Source organism: Cylas formicarius, unplaced genomic scaffold, assembly GCF_029955315.1.
Source record: "Cylas formicarius isolate icCylForm1 unplaced genomic scaffold, icCylForm1.1 PGA_scaffold_9__14_contigs__length_23061073, whole genome shotgun sequence".
NCBI lineage: Eukaryota > Metazoa > Arthropoda > Insecta > Coleoptera > Brentidae > Cylas > Cylas formicarius.
This window is the reverse complement of record NW_026844365.1, coordinates 14,304,531-14,320,087: the sequence shown is the minus strand read 5'-3', so window position 1 is coordinate 14,320,087 and position 15,557 is coordinate 14,304,531. Positions and strand designations below refer to the sequence as shown.

General features: G+C 33.0%; 1 protein-coding gene across 2 annotated transcripts in view; it reads right to left on the bottom strand.

The window, feature by feature from the left end:
• The window catches only part of LOC132707240 (triple functional domain protein), a 322,048-nt gene that overhangs the window by 301,018 nt on the left and 5,473 nt on the right, over positions 1 to 15,557 (bottom strand). Inside the window, exon 2 of one of the 2 annotated variants that reach the window (XM_060679012.1) lies at positions 14,775 to 14,841. The exons of the other annotated variant lie outside the window; for it this stretch is intronic. The gene's annotated coding sequence lies outside the window, so the exon portion shown is untranslated. The remainder of the gene's footprint in view (positions 1 to 14,774; positions 14,842 to 15,557) is intronic. 2 annotated transcript variants of the gene reach the window in all.

Here is a 15,557-nt window from a genome sequence, read left to right as displayed (position 1 = left end):
CGTTCCGCATTAAGCAGTTCCGTGGGAAAGTTTTAATTTTATCCCGACACTCTCGACGCTTTTCACTTTAACGGGATATGGACGGGAGGGGCGAGGAACACATATCGATTAATGCTTTGAATTCCAAACCGCATCACCGACCAGAAGAAGAAAAGGCCAAATTTGTATTCACCCCCACGGTTCGGTTTATTGGAAACGTTTTTTCTGTATCCAGCACTCCAAAGCTTAAAAGCACAGACGGAATTAAATTAGGAATTTGTTATCTTAATCTACCCCGGATTCTTTGGGATTTCGTGGCCATGGAAAACCACGTATTTTTCTATAATACAGTCGCCTCGAATACGAACAGAGCGATTTTATCGAACCTCTCAAATAATAATAATAATACCTGTCCCCTACATAATTATTATCTCTAAATACTTTGATAAGCTGCTAGGTACTAAACTATAAAAGAACAACAATAAGTATATCAAGTGAATCTTTCCAAAATTTATTTACTTGACAAGAATATAACAATCTTTTTTGGCAAATCAAAAGTTTGAAAATACTATTTACAAATCTTATGGATTCCTCCTGCGTCAGTTGCCAAAAATATATTTTTTTCAATTACTTTTACTGGGAACTTTCCAAGTAAATGGCCAAAATAATTCCAAAAACCTGAAATTCATTAACATTGGGGCATTTGTTAATATTCTCATAAATTATGTCTTATATTTCTTATTAATCCATATTTTTATAGTTTATTGCTTCATGTTAATTAGACTTAGATCAATCAAAAAAAGTTAACCTTGTTTTAGTTTAAGGCCGCCCCAAATTCGTGGATATTAAATAAAAGCGTTGACTCAGTGTACTTCCTTTTTTTATTATTTAAATTCACACTTCGTAAAAAGTTAGGAACAAAGTTTTTTTTACTAATCTTTGTAAAATAATTGTAAATCTCTTCCGTAAAATGCGAATTGAGAAAGGTTCACATAAATTAAAAATTTTTTCACTTTTCACACAGTCAACATAAACAAAATTGTTTAGGCGAATTCAGACTTTTTTGTAAAGTAAAATAAATTTCATGTAAAAAATTATTCCTAACAATTTTGTGAATTCACGCTATCTGAACTAGAAAAACTAAAATTTATAGTTTTCTTAAGAAACTTTGCAAAGAACATTTTTTACAAGAACAAAATTTCATAACAACTTGTAATTTCGAATTTTTTATACATATAAAAGGTAAGATTCTTTTTTTTTACGAAAATATCTTTTACAAACCTGAAACTAATTAAATGCAGTTTAATATGGATACAAAAATAAACGAAATTTAACAAAGTACGGAACACGTAAATATATTCGCCATATGTTCCTGCGTCGTGACAAAATATTTATTTTCGTTAACTTGATTAATAAACTTTACCTTCGTCGCAGACCCCGCCACATTCTTGAAAGTGACGTGAAAGTAACGTTAAGAATTTCGAAAATTAATACCACGCGTTGCATTGGGGCGACGGAAATTCAAAGAAAATATCCTTTAGTTAATCTCGCATTTCAGTGTTTTCTCTGAGGAACGGTTTTGCCCCCAGCTCGTTAGAGAACGATTTTGGGGAAAACGAACTCTTCAATAATCCTTAATTAGACTAGTAGCAGATGGATTAAAATGTCGCCATCAAAACGCCATTAAGGCGTCCCAAATTTAATACTAGGGGAACGCGTGAATTAAATTCAGGTAATTTTTTCTCCAACACACAGCTGCACAGAAGTGTTACTATCCCGTTTGACGTCACATTAAGTAGAGCATAATTTTATATATGTTGGTCCATATAAAATTACAAACACAATTTTACTATGTTCGAATTGGTAATCTTAGAGCACAACTGCAAAGAACGTTAAAACTAAATCCATTAAAAAGACGCGTCACATCCATATCCATTATTTTTCAAAGTAAATTTATTACAGGAAATGTTACTCACTTTTCCAATCCAAACGATTAATTTTTCAACTGAGGTGGCTTTTAATTGATGAAAATTAATTTATCAAAATAAATAAGAACTAAAAGTTCAGATTTTCACGAAATTATATATTTTTACATGACAATTGTATCGACAACACCCTGTCTTTATCAAATGTAATATTTACAAACCACCTGCTACTATATATACCGAAAAATGACAATAACACGTTAATTAATGTTGTGAGAATTTAAGTTAAAAAAAAAAAATTACCAAAATTAACCACGTATCTAAGTATCTAATACCCAAATAGAAAACTTTTAAAGAATGTTCTAGTATGATATTTTCCAAATTGTCCATAAAAATCTCGGCTAACAAAGGACTATGTGGGTTTCCCATGTAAATCTGTCCATTAAAATTGTGTTGAATTCACCCTTTTATACACAGACTTCTTAATATGCCAGTCTCAACAGAAAATTACAACAAAGAACTTAATATCAATAAACCAATTGCACTGAACAACAGCTACCATCCGTCCAGTATAGATAATATTATAAATAAAAAACAAATCCAGACAACAGTAAATTCTATTTATCCGAAGCCTAAATCTCAAAAATCAGGTGTCTATATGTTGAAATGCGGATCTTGTCCTAAAATATATTGGGCAGACAGGTAGATCCTTCAAGAAACGCATTCTTGAAGGATCTAACGAACATAACAGAGCGTTTCAAAACAATAGTCTACATTCTAATTATGCTACACACTTAAACACAGAAAAACACATTTTTGACGACAATTTTGGATATTTTACATACAGCCACAAGAAATAGAAAATTAAATTTATTAGAAGCCATGGAGGTTAACAAAATGAGACATTCAAATGTATTACTTCACGATCAATTAAAATTTAAAGACCTCTCCTTTATTGAACTTAAATTCTCACAGCAACATTAATTAATTGTCATTTTTCGGTATATATAGTACCAGGTATTTTGTAAATATTACATTGTCATGTAAAAACTTATAATAAAAACTAAACTAAAGTCAAAGTATTGACAACATGAAACTAACATTGTTATTCCTCATCAGGCCATGTTATTAAAGAACAAAATATTAGAGGGTAGCTGATGTAGATTTGTGATGAAAAAATATTACAAAAGTTATATGTTTTTATGTTTTTTTTTAATAGGTGTCATAAAATTAGTAACGTCAAATTTTGACAAGTTTACATTTTCAATTGGTTTTAGAGATATATCTCCAAAGCGTGTCGTAATGATGATATGGAATTTAGACTTAGACAAAGTGGTTCTTAATGGTGCGTCAGTACGGCTTCTGAATCCATTTTAAGAAAAAACTTCATATTGGCGTATGTCCTAAAACTATTAATAGTAATTTTTGGTATTAAGTTTTACGGCATTTTTTAAAAAAATGTTATTTGAGAAGCGATTCTAGATACCTCTCTTAAATTTTGTAAACTCCACGCATCAAGAGGCACTTTCAGATGTTGTGATGCATACTAATATTAAATTAAAAGTGTTGGTTACATTTCTTTATACGGACTATTAATAATAATTTTTGAAGATATAAATCTAGTTAGCTTGGATAAATAATAATTGTAAATGTCATATTAAATCACTTTATGCTGTATTTTTGATGGGTTAATTTAATTTTTCGCATTTTTTAAAAACTTTTCTGTTAGTATTGTGAATTATATGAACGAAGAAATAACACCAGTCTGTATCTCAATATTGAAGACGTGTAGAAAATACGTTGATGAGCTTTTTTCTCTTAAAATGAGCTCAAGAATGATCTCCTTCATTGGTGAGACATCCTATATTAAGTGAACCATCTTAGACATTGTTTTTATCGTAGTAATTTGTAAATAATATATTGGAAAACAAGAAAAAGAATTTTAAAAATTTTGAATTAATCCTCCTGTATAATTCGTTTGTATGAAGCTTCTTTTGAACGCTTTGTAAACCTTACAATTTATCCGGTTCCGCGGCATTTCTAAGGAAACATTTGTTAACGCGGACACGTTCCCCTAACGAACCCCTTTCGTGGGGTTGAAAAATCGCGAAGACGCCCCGAGCGTTTTTATTCTCTGCCCCCCTCACGGGGATTTGTACCTTTGGATAGTGCCGTGCCCTTACACAGAAGCCAATTAGAATAAGGGATGATATTTTTAATTGAAAAACTTGAACATGCCGAGACGAGAGTCGAAGGCTTTATGGATGCCGTACTCACCACGCTGGGCTCTAATTAAGTCATAGTTATGTTAAAATTTCCATATTTTACATATCGCATAAATAATATAGTCCCGACCACCAAAAGTAGGTCGAATAAAGGCTAAATCAAAGCCCTCTAGCAGAGGTTTCTTGAGATTATTTTACAATGTTAAATGTGAGTTTGACCCGTCAACTACATGAAGTCAGAGCGTATTAATGTGGCGACAAGCATTATATGAGAGCAATGTTAAAAAAATTCATTTTGTTGTAGATGCTTTTAAGCCTTCAATTCAATACTGCAAATTTTGAGTTTGAGAAAAAAAAACATATACCACAACACTCACAAATGACTTACTTTCTTTCATAAGGAAGTGAGAAAAATCTCAAATCATAAACTCACTGTGACACGAGAAGGGACCCTTAAAAAAGCCGAAGGAAGTCCTTAAAAAACCCATACTTTAACCAACACGTATGCTTTACGGTGATATTTTGAATTTAAAAAGCCTTTTCATTTATACCATTTAATTTCGTCCACCCTTAATAATAAATACCAAGACAAATAGATAGCGCATTCTTATATTTAGGGAGACTTTTTAAGGCGAAATTTTCAAGCACCAAAGTTTTACACTGAGTTGCTTTTTACCAGATCACTTAGAAATAAAAAACACTTAAATATTCACTATGTAGCTGCAATAATAGTGAAATAATTGACTTGGTTGTCTTTTTGTTATACCTGGTGTAGTTTTATTTGGTTTTGTGCGCGAGTATGTATTTTTAATTAAATAAAAAAAGTAAGAATTGACTCCATAAAACTGAGTAAATATGAGTGCTCCCTATATATGTGTATCACCGTTGGATTTATAATTGCATTGAAATACAAAAATTGAAAACTGAACAATTGGAGCTATAATCCATGAAAAATTCACTTGCGAATATTTTGGAATTTGAAACATTTCAATTTTATATTAAAAGGCCTTGAAATTTTGAACAAAATTAGGAAATGCGAGTGAATTTTTCGAAAATTTAGAGAATAGATATTACTACATTTGAATTTGAGAAGATTAAGATCAATTTTGGGAAAGTTAGCAATTGGGCTGTCCATCTCTTCATAGCTATAAAGCTTTATGTAGATTCTTCTCGCTGATGAGACTCGATAGAAGGTCCTTGGTGTAGCTCATTGCCTCTGCTTTGTAAGGCCCAGCCGATGGAAACGCCCTTCACATTTGCATATGTGTGGCAGCCTCCTCCTCCTATCCCATTACATTTAGTTGCCTCCTAAGAAGATATTGGAAAGTCACCTACCGTTATTCTTATGGCCTTTCTTTTGTAGCATAGCAGGTCTGTAAATTTAGCAGATGGACCATTTTCGGGGTTCCCGGTTCATCAATTTTTTTGATGGCTGATTTTTCCGCAGTATCACTTTATTCAGACTTGCTACTCTGGTTAATGCTTTATGATTGTCGAAAAGTAACTTGACAGTGTGGATCACAAATTGTCTTATTACGAATCTGTTTCGCCTTTAATTCTGTTGCAGGGTGTTCTCGTGCTACCAAACACCGTTAATAGCTTGCCCATTGTTCATATATTCCTTCTTTGAGGTTTTAAGTCGTCTTTGTACTAACAACGATGGATCATTCGATTGACATGAATTTTATTTATCCGAAAGATAATCTTGTGGCATTGCATTTTAAATATGATTTCTGGCATATGACCGCCACGGCTGACGCGGTTGTACTCCAATCTGGACGTCCAATTTTCGATGACTTTTTCCAACATTTGTGGCCGTATATCGCCAATAACACGGCGAATGTTGTCCTCCAAATCGTCAAGCGTTTGTGGCTTGTCCGCATAGACCAATGACTTTACATAGCCCCACAGAAAGTAGTTTAGCGGTGTTAAATCACCAGATTTTGGAGGCCAATTCACAGGTCCAAAACGTGAAATTAGGTGGTCACCAAACGTGTCTTTCAATAAATCGATTGTGGCACGAGCTGTGTGACATGTTGCGCCGTCTTGTTGAAACCACATCTCCTGGATATCATGGTTATTCAATTCAGGAATGAAAAAGTTAGTAATCATAGCTCTATACCGATCACCATTTACTGTAACGTTCTGGCCATCATCGTTTTTGAAGAAGTACGGACCAATGATTCCACCAGCTCATAAAGCGCACCAAACAGTCAGTTTTTCTGGATGTAACGGTGTTTCGACATACACTTGAGGATTAGCTTCGCTCCAAATGCGGCAGTTTTGTTTCTTGACGTAGCCATTCAGTAATAAGTGCGCTTCATCGCTAAACAAAATTCGTCCATTTTCGAAATAAAATTGCACTATTTGCAAGCGTTGTTCAGGCGTGAGTCTATTCATGATGAATTGCCAAATCAAACTGAGAATAAATCACTTGACAGCTGTTAAATCGGTCGCCATCTTGAACAGTAATGCCAAATTAAAGTTCTATACATCGAAAAAAAACACCCATTATATTACTTCCGTCCTTACTGGTGGTCCCTTTTGAGAATATTTTTGAGTCAAAAAAATATTTAGACTGTCTAAAAATATAAAACATGTACAACAGAAACTACGAAAAACATTCGTGGTCGCCCGGTATGCGGATATCACGCGCGCGCAGAGACTTGCGAAGCGTCAGATTACGTGGCGTTTTGTTTTTTGCCCCCTCTGCCCATAAATTTCCGCCGGCGGGTTATGGTGTATGTACACCTCTTTTGCGGAACGCGCGTGCCACGCGAGATCTCATACGACAGATAGGGGGTTGAGCGTATGCAAATACCCGATCGATTCGCTAAAACATTAAATAACAAAAAAAACGAAAATCTCCACACACCCTGACGGTGTGGAAAAAACCGTTTAAATGGCAGGGAGAACAAACGTAACTAAAAACTAAGTTGGCATTTTTTCGAAAAACATGTTTAATAAGTCATGCATTTTTTAAAATTCTTATTTTATATTTAATGGTAAATGTAAACCGTTAAAAGAAACGGGGTGTGGAAAATAAAACTTAATTTTCGAAAGATAACTTTAAAATGGGTAAAGATATGATTAATAGATGAATAGGTAAAACGAGGAATCATTTGGCGTAGTAGTTGTTCATGTGTGTGATTTGTTTTTGATCTGTATCGGTGTGATGATACCATTTTAGGCGAAACATGCCACTTATTATTTCAAATTAAATTTATATTTTGGGAAATGATACGGGAGATTTCGTGTGTTTCTTGGTTTTACCTATATTTAACCTGAGTATCTGAATTAATGGATGCGTTTTTCAATTTAAAAGAGATGAATAAGAAAACGTAAAACGTCTTGAGATATCGATATTGACGTTTACATAAATTACAGGGTGAAAAAAAATATACAAAAAATAATTCATCATTAAGTATGTATGGGATATTTTAATGTTGCATATACAGGGTGTATCATTTTTCGTGGGCGAATATCAACTTTCTTATTTTAACACCTGCTATATTGCTTCATTTTTGAATTCTATACAAAAATGTAGAAATATTTTGTGTATAATGTCCTATACCTAAGTCTAACCGTTTTTGAAACTTTTATTTTTTTGTGCTAAAAATGACGTTTGCAAGACGTAAAATATCTGCCACTTGGATTTTTTTTTTAGTTGGATTTTTAATATTCTCGTTTGTAATATAAGTATAAAAGTTCACTACCTCCACAGCCACCTAGATCGCTTTCCAGAAAACTTAGGTAATTGTAATGAAAAAGAAGGGGAAAGATTCCATCAGGACATTAAACTAAAGCTAAGGAAGATCGTTATCAACACTCACCTAAATTCATGTGTTTTTTGTTAACCAATAATAATATAATTATAACTTAAAATAAGCACAAATATAAAATCATTTCAAAAACTAGATCCGATAGACAAAATCTGAGCTGAAAACCTGTAGAACCAAAATGTATATTTATTTTTAAAATAAGTAGAATGAAAGTAATAACTTGGTTTCCGTGGAGAGGATTTTTTTAATAGTCGCATGACAAAGTTAAAAATCGTCGCTATCTTCATTTCATCAATTTCATTAAAACGAATTTATGAGATAACTTACAAATTTTGTAAATCACGGGAAAACCATTATTAAAAGTTTCACTCTGCCGCTTACATTAAAAATGGCCTTGTATGTGTAATTTTCCACAAAAAAAAAACAATAAAGTCAGTTTTTGCAAGCCGCAGGCGATCATCACCGGTTCACATCAAAATTGCATTAACCCCGAGAGCCATAAAGCAGACATAAAACTGATTAATACCCAGAAATTACGCCTTGGAGGCGATGAAAGGAATAACACCCCGCCACCCCCTGCCACAAGCACTTTTATATACTCCACGTCCCCAAATCCGGCTAAAGCTTCGGCAATTCGGCTTCCAAAATACTCTGCCGTCTCCACCCCTCAACCAGTTCCAAAAAAAGCCGTTCCACATTTCAACATGGTGAAGAATATTATAATATGGCTGTTTTACTTTCAAAATTGAACGATTCCGTTGAAGAAAAAAGCAGGTGAAAACTCACACACAATGTTTCTTCAGGATAATAATTCTGCTCACAACAGTTGTGTTTCCATGTTCTAAAGTCTAAAGTGGGATTTATTTTCAGGACCATGATACGATGGTGGCGATAGTTTGCAGCATAAGAAAAAAATTTTTTCTGATGTGAAAATTCTTCACCGTCGTTATACATTTTATATTACTTTTTTGGGGCTTTTGTTGCTGTTTTCAAGAAGTCTTTGATTTTATTTTGGCCTCATTTAATTGTAACAAAAAAGTTTGTTTTTAAAAATATTAGCTGCTGCAAATAAAAAAGAAAACGCTTAGCCACCTAGTCCCGATAATTATTCTAAGAACAGGATAACAGTGGCGTGCATTACATATAGGCAAAAAAGCATTGCCTACCCTTTCGTTTATTCAAGACAAACATAAATTGAAAATCTATTTATCTAACAACGCCCATTCATTACGCACGAAATACCTATTTAAAATGACCTACATATTTTTATTCTTCTAAATAGTAAGTTAGTATAGTGTATATTACGGCTGCAAAGGCGGAAACATCATACAAAAAAAACGCCACTTGTGAAATAAAATAAACATTATTTAGGACCAGTAGGTCCTATTTTCATATAATAAACCCGTAGTTAAGCCAGCTTCAATGAAAATACCTAAGAAGTTTCTATTTTTTATTGATTATCTAAATTTTCGATAAACAATTAGTTTAAAATGCTTTTTTTCTACCCCCGTCTTTAAAATACCTAATTACCCACCGATCTAGCGTGCGGGAAACGTCACTTTACCACCGTCAGTCTCGTTTCCCACGGATCCGAGCCATATATTTCGCACAATTCGGACGGTCATGTCAGTGAAAGTATTCGTGATGTTTTGCAAAAATGTACCCAAATACTAACGGTCGTATAAAATAATATAGTGTGCAACACAAAAAAATTTTAAGTCACTCGTTTTATTAAACACTCGTGAGTCAAATGCCATTTACCGCACTTGTTGACAAAACCAAACGCTTTTAAAGTATAAAACTTCCATATGATGCTACCTCTCCAATTTTAAGATTTGTGTTTGTCTCTTTTTGACTGTATCCCTTTCTGAAGAAGGTCATAGAAGACCGAAACGTAATATATGGACAAAAAATTTTAATCGCTTTTAATACAAAGACCTATAACCCAAGAACCGAAAGTATGTATAGAGAAGGTCTAAGAAAAAACAAAAAATATAAACAATATATATATATATATATATATATATATATATATATATATATATATATATATATATATATATATATATATATATATATATATATATATATATATATATATTGTCAAATTTGAAAAAAGGTGCAAAGTTTATAGTGTTTTTTTAATTTCGCATTATATTTTTTGTTGGTTTAAATTAAAAATAACACGATGACAATATAATCCGGGATATCATCCGATCGTGTTATGAAATTTTAATTGCTAAAAAAACTGAAGATTTTTTTTCCATAAAATACGGTTTTGTGCTTACGGAAAATGTAACAATGAAAATAAAATGCATTGAAAAGCCCTGAAACTCGATTTAATATTTTTCAGCGGAAGCACGAATAAAATGGAACTTAAATCATGATTTTTCGATCAAATCTAACGAAAAGTAAGATTTATACAGTCACTTAGCGAAATTAAATATCTGAGCGAGTCCCTACGTCGCGAACTGAATACAGCCCGAAGGCACTACATTTCTTTTAGACGCAAATAGAAGGCGTTGAAAAAGTTTCACTTTTTTCATGTTTTAATTTTATACTGGTTGTATTAAAAGTACAAATGCACCAAAGTTGTTTTTAAATGAAAGTCAGTGATCTTTTATTCTACGGTCAAAAGGTTTACGATACCTAAGTTTTTTTTTAATAATTCGACTACTGTACAAAAATAACCTGATTTTAATATTTCGATTATAATAATAATCAACTTTATTTCACATTGTGTCATGAATACATTACCTAAAAATAATACACCAAACACAAAGGAAATCGGCGTCAAAACAGGAAAAAGCACCAGATATTGTTACAAATTTCAATTACATCGTATTAATTAAACAATTATTTAAATATTACAGAAAAAATCTTCTATGGAGTAAGGTTCTAACTCTGTCAATAACTTTTTTATTGTGTATTTAAAGATTTTTAGATTTGCAACTGTTTTTACCTCATTTGGTAATTTATTATACAATCTCAGGCACATGTAATAAGGACTCCTTTCAGTTAAGGTTAAACGGTGAATAGGGTAATTTACATTTAGGGTTCTGGTATTATATCTATAAAATATCTGTAGTTGGAAGTCCTTTCGATTTTTAAAAAATAATATCAATGCTTCAAAAATATATAAAGCATATACAGTAAAAATACCTCCAGCCTTTTTTCCTCTTTTGAACCACGAAAATTTTCTGTAGTTGACCACTACCTCCCCAAAAGAAAATTCCATACCTCATGCGCGACTGAAAGTTTGCAAAGTAATGGGTGTTTTTTTTTCGATGAACAGAACTTTAAGTTGGCATTACTGTTCAAGATGGCGACCGATTTAACAGCTGTCAAGCGATTTATTCTCGGTTTGGTTTGGCAATTCATCATGAGTTCATCAAGTAAGGCGTAGATTCGTCGAATGGGCCCAAAACGAGATTGCCGTTGTTCCCGATTTTCATAAGCGAATTTTTTTTAGCGATGAAACTTCTGGTTGAATGGCTACGTCAACAAACAAAACTGCCGCATTTGGAGCGAAGCTAATCCTCAAGTGTATGTCGAAACACCGTTACATCCAGAAAAACTGATTGTTTGGTGCGCTTTATGGGCTGATGGAATCATTGGTCCGTATTTCTTCAAAAACGATGATGGCCAGAACGTTACAGTCAATGGTAATCGGTATAGAGCTATGCCTACTAACTGAATTGAATAACCATGATGCCTAGGAGATGTGGTTTCCACAAGACGGCGCAACATGTCACACAGCTCGTGCCACAATCGATTTATTGAAAGAAGAGAAGATCTTGTGATTTAACACCGCCAGACTTCTTTCTGTGGGGCTATGTAAAGTCATTCGTCTATGCGGATAAGCCACAAACGCTTGACCATTTGGAAGACAACATTCGACGTGTTATTGCCGATATACGGCCACAAATGTTGGAAAAAGTCATCGAAAATTGGACGTCCAGATTAGACTACATCCGCGCCAGCCGCGGCCAGAAATTATATTTAAAATGTAATGCCACAAGATTATCGTTCGGATAAATAAAATTCATGTCAATCGAATAATCCATCGTTGTTTTAATGCAACTTAAAGTTCTATACATCGAAAAAAAACACCCTATACATAATTTTTAGTGTTTCCTTATTCATATAATTTGCAGCGACTCTAATTCCATAACAAATTGAATTTAATTTGTTTAGCAGATAATCAATATGTTCAGACCAATCAAGAAATTCGTCAATTTGTAAACCTAAGAATTTAGTGCAATTTACAATACTAATATTTTCTTTACCTATTCGTAATGGTATTTCAACTCTACATAATTTAGTTCTAAACATAATTAAATTCGTTTTCTCTTTGTTTAATATCAATTTATTTCCTAGAAACCAGTCATAGGCCCTTGTAAAAATATCGTTGCCTTTATCACTAACCTCAGTGAGATTATATACACCTAAAAGCAGGTTGGTATCATCCGCATAACATATTATGCTCTCTTCTTGTGACTGTGTTACGAAATACAAGTCATTCACAAAAATGGTAAATAAAATTGGACCAAGAATTCTACCTTGTGCTATGCCTAGACTACTTTCCTTAATATCCGAAAAATAACTAGTGCCATTTTGGGTTATTCTTACTTGTTTCCTTCCTATTAAGTATGATTCAAACAATTTTAGACCATTACCTCTTACACCAATTTTTTGAGCAATAACTCTATATACTATCGTCTATATATACAGTCGTATGCTCTAGAAAGATCTAAGCACGTACCTAAAGCTATTCTTTCGCCCTCCAAGTGTTTTAAAATTGTTTTTATTATGTAAAGGATATTTGCAGCAATGTGTAACAATAAACATATTTTATAGCCTAATTGAAAAAAACTTCCCATCTTACATGCAGGGTGCCCAAAAATGTGGGCTTGATATTCGCTTAAATAGAAGGCCACATTTTTTAACGTACCTGAAAACGTCCTTTTTACTCATTGGTATTATAATGTCCATTTTTAAAAATTAACTAACTACTAAACCTATAACTAACCAAAACTATCAGAATTATGGTAATGGGAGAATGTATTTAGTGTCTTCTTGGTAAAAGTTTTGTTACATCTAGTCTGTTTATAGCTGCACTGATCGTTTCCATTGATATTGTTATATTGGTTCAAATTCTACTATTAAGTAAAAAGTTGAGGCATCTTTAAAAACCAACGGGCTATAACAACCAGGTACTCCAAACAATAACGCGAATAATATCAATATACTAGATATTTAGAAATTTTCAGAAACTTGAAACACTAAAAAGAACGACGATCCAAAATTTAGTAAGTTAAAAAATATGGCCATCCATTTAATTTAATCCACTTAAGCCACTTAAGTTTCTTATTAGATTAGAATAAATTCTGGACACGCTTTAAGAAGGGAAGATTTTAGTAATCGGGATATAAAATATGGTTTCTTGTAACACTTTACTGTAAAATTCGCTTACATAACTTAAAAAGATTCTTAGGTAATGACAAAATTAATTACGGTTTAGGTATCATACAGCTCATCGAAACATACACAAATTTTACACCTTTAGCAGAACTAAATACACAAATAAAATGCGATATTTATTGCATGTATGTTTATGTGTAAAATTTTATAATCTGCATAAGGAAATTTAAAGTATTTAAAATATTTTCTAGAGCAGTCGAAATCTGTATTTCTTCCCTGTTTACTTGGAGCAGTGAGTTTCTTATTTTTTTAATTTTCAAATTTTAGCTATAAATTAAAACTGAATAGTTACTAATTGTTAAATGAAAATTAGTCGTTTTTTTCTTTGACACGTACACGTAACTTATGCTTTCAAATACTTGAAATGAATTTACGCCTTTGCGAAAACCCTGTACAATATCAATTTATTTTTATTTTGGTCGTGTAAAAAAAAATATAAAAAATTGTAAACCTTTGAGAATCCTGGAAAAATTATTATTTAATATCGCTGACTCAACGACCACCCCAACTATATCCAGATCGATCGAAAATAGGAAAATATTTTTAAAAACAAGACAAAAAAATTGCCAACAACTAGCTTATTAAATCGGCGACCCTATGTCCACCTTAAAACCAATATGGCATCGGGTGTTCCACCGGGAGATACGCGAAACTTGTCAGGAACAAAATTCAGGGGGAAAACGATCGGCCGAGAAAATTCGAATCGATAAGCGTTCGAGGAAATTTCGCGACGAAAAACGGGAAAGGAATTTTCCTCTTCCACGACGCGCCAGTCTATGCCCGAGCATTTGTCGTCGACTACTACTACTAACCGAAATGCGGGAATAGAGCCGGCTCTCGCTCTGACTCCGTGACGTCACCCGTGGGGGAGCCGCTGATCTATAATAGCCCCTCCCGCAGACCGTCGGAATTGCTCTACCAACGGGACCATAGAGCGCTCGAGGTAATTATACTCCGAAAATTACGGGTTTCGCGACCGAAAAAAAGGATAGAGTCAATTTTAGAGGAGCTTTTCGAAGTCGATGTACCGAAGAGATTACGTCCGATGGAGACCAAACTAATCCTGATGAAATGCCTAAAAATGGGGAGACGCAAAATAACCAAAGGCAAGGCAAAGGTAGCCATTAGTATCCCTACCTTTTTGGTAGGTCCCAACTAATTCGTTGAAACTTGTTAAAAATTTCTGTACGCCCAATTCACACACAAAAATAGGATTTCTTAGTCTGGTCTTAAAGATCGTTTTAAATTAAAAAAAAAATGTTCATATCAGTTAAAAAAAGTTAAAAAAAAAAGTATCGTACAATATAGCATTCCTAAAAAATCTTATTAAAAATATACTCTTTTTCAGAATAGAAACTATAAAATACTTTAAAACGAACCTTTCTCTAAATCATTTGTTGATCTCCAAAACGTCGAAAGTCTCTGAGCTGAACTAAAAATCTGAAACTAGGAGAAATGAGTTTTAAAACAAAGCAAAACTTAAGTCCAGTTAAATTAATGCGATGCTTAATATCAAATTTTAAAAAAGAAATGAATTCGCTCCCATTAATCAAACCGGTAATCTTAAATAGAAGAATAACATGTCCCGCTGTTTTAAAAAAATTAAAAGGAAAAATAAAACGAGAAATAACTGTCTTTTTAAGGCCCTCGGTAATGCCCTAAAGAAGGCAATAAATTTTCGCTAACCAATTTCTTCAAACCAAGCCTAAAACCCATCATTTTTATCATCATACGAGCAGTGTTCAACAACTAAGGTGACCTTTAAGTTTTATCAAAAAGTATTTAATTATTCATCAAAATTAATATTTTCCTCTTCAAAGTAATCCTCCAAAGATATAATACACTTGTGCCAACGTTTTCCCCATTCCTCTAAGCACTTTCTGGTATAGCCTTGAGTTCTTTCAGCGATTTTGTCTTTACCTCTTCAATAGTCACAGACCAGTGGTTATTTTTCATATGCATACTATGAACAATTCATCATTCATATTAACACCCCCCTCGGATAAATATTTCATAGAATGCAGGTTACAACTAACTCAAAACAATGTAATACTAGCTGAACAAAGTAACGCCACCATTACATCTCAAGGGCAAAACTAACTTAAATATTTAATACAATACTGAACTAGGTGTCGTTTACAACTAGTCCATCTTCTCTAGAA